Raw genomic sequence first — 2174 nt, 5'->3', positions numbered from 1 at the left:
GCGTTTTCGCATGGTCTTTCATTTGGCCTGTAAAATACCAAAAATAGGCGAATATGAATAAGGGAATTTTCTGGAATTTTTAGGAATTTTTCGGAGCTCGTATGGACGAGTTAACGGGGATAAAAATGGGACCTGGAAAAGCCTGTTTAGGTTACCCCATTTAAGCGAGGAAAAGATTATATTTATATATCCTTTTCCTTTTATTTTCTTTATTTATTTTCGTTTCCTTTTGTCGCCGTTTCTTCCCTTGCCGAGCCATCCCGACGCCGCATTCCTTCTTCCTCCTTGCCCTAACCGCCGGCGGCGGTTACTTCTCCTCAAGCGTACAACCCCTCGGCTACTTCCTCTTCTTGTGTTCTCCTACCCGAGCCGAAGCCCTCCTCTGCCCTAGCCTTGCTGTGGAGTTCCCAGCGCCGTCGCCTGTGACTTAACATCGCCGGGTGTTGCTCCTCAGCCCTCGCGTCGGCCTTCCCTCTCCTTTCCGAGGCAGCGCCGGCCACGGGAAACCTAGCGCCGGCTAAAGCTTTCCCTGCCTCGTGTCTTTGATCATCAACTACACTCCTCCAGTGGATCCTTCTCAGCCGAGCCTTACTCTCGATTAGTTGGAATTGGCCGAGCAGTGCTTTACACAGGGTCTCCTTGCTGCCACATTTGAGAGATCAGCGGCTCTATTGTGGATCCAAGCATCACTGGTTGGGGATGATCCCCAGCTTCGGCACCAAGTTCCAACAACAAGATCTATGGTTGTGAGTTGACAGGAAGATATTTAGATTTAGGTAAGTTGTGGTTTGATTCATATGTATCAATTTAATTCAGATTTGGTTGGTGACATGGTTGGTTTGGATACTTAGGTTGTAAGGGGAATTGCTGATTAGGGTACTTGTGTGGAGGATTGCGGCTCTACCTAGCTCCGACCAACATTTCCAGCGTCAACAGTGGCTTGGTAGTGAGGTAAGGAGTAGAGAATTTGTATCTTTGCTGTAGATTCTATGTTGTTTGAACTATTGTGATGATAGATTTGATTTGGGTATGAGGTAATTAATTTGTACTTGTGTATTTCCTGACTAACGATCCATACTCTAGGTTAACTAGAGGTATTTGGTTTGGAACGACAGCAGGTGTCTTCGGCAGTGACTCAACAGCCGAATATACATATTTGGGTGGATCTAGGTTTTTATGTGGACAAGTTAATTGATGATCAATTAAGGTTAATCGATAATTAGGGTTTCCTAATTGAATTAAGAGTCTGATTTAGTTATTTGATACAGGTTGAGTAACTAAATTATTTGTGTTTAATTAGGTAGGTTAATGATTATGACTTAGGGGTTTGTCCTAAGTTGTGTTGGGAATTTTATTTAGCAATTCATTTGAATTTTTAGCTAAATAAAATATCTGTGTATTGGTATTTCAGGACTTTGACGCGAGACGAGCATCTCGACGTCGTATTCGGACCAGATTGGACCTTTCTATTTTTGGAGGCGGGTACTTTTGACTTATGTCATTTGATATGCTTAGTAATTAAATTAACATGTTGCATTAATTGTGTTTCTTATCTGTTTCGGTTAATCACTACCCAAATCTTACATGCTTGATTGATTGGTTGGTTTTGCATCTCAGGTATATTTTACCTGTTTATACATGCTTATAGGGGTAGTGATATGCCATGCTTGACCATGTTCAGGACCTAGGTGTTATACCTTCTGTATACCTTTGGATTGTTTTGGATTCGTTGAACTTTGATGCATTTTTATATATATGTGGATTAGGTCAGGATATTCTTGTGGTTAGTGCCATGCACCATTTGCATGATTGCATGCTGTGCGATAGTCCGTCCCATTATTGTTGAGCACATCGCCAGTTACATGGATCTGCACACACCACCACTCATGGGTTAGTGGTCGATTCAGTCGAGTGTGTTGCCGGTGCTCTCTTGGTCCGCTCATGGGTAGTGTGACACAACGTGTTATCCGGCAGGGATTCCTCCCTCGTGTACCGGAGTTGAGAGCATTGCGCCCCCATCTATGATTTGGGGTAGGAGGATAGGTGTACTCGACAACATCCCGTCCACTCGGTCACTGATCGGAGTAGTGACGACAGAGTGCACGGTTGTCACCCTACCCACTCGGCCTCACTTTTGTATGAGGTGATCGATGGCGGTGACCAGGACGATCATT

The 2174-nt window shown here is 44.1% G+C and overlaps 1 long non-coding RNA gene across 1 annotated transcript; it reads left to right on the top strand.

Annotated features, from left to right (window-relative positions):
- The first annotated feature begins 557 nt into the window (after window positions 1–557).
- On the top strand, window positions 558–1462 carry LOC122044463. Its single transcript, XR_006129567.1, has 3 exons — window positions 558–776; window positions 852–951; window positions 1412–1462. It is a non-coding gene; the product is annotated as an uncharacterized LOC122044463 (long non-coding RNA).
- Window positions 1463–2174: the final 712 nt, after the last annotated feature.

This window comes from Zingiber officinale, chromosome 2A (assembly GCF_018446385.1).
Source record: "Zingiber officinale cultivar Zhangliang chromosome 2A, Zo_v1.1, whole genome shotgun sequence".
NCBI classification, from domain to species: Eukaryota; Viridiplantae; Streptophyta; class Magnoliopsida; order Zingiberales; family Zingiberaceae; genus Zingiber; species Zingiber officinale.
Note: the sequence above shows the minus strand (reverse complement) of the source record. Positions and strands in the feature narration are given on the sequence as shown.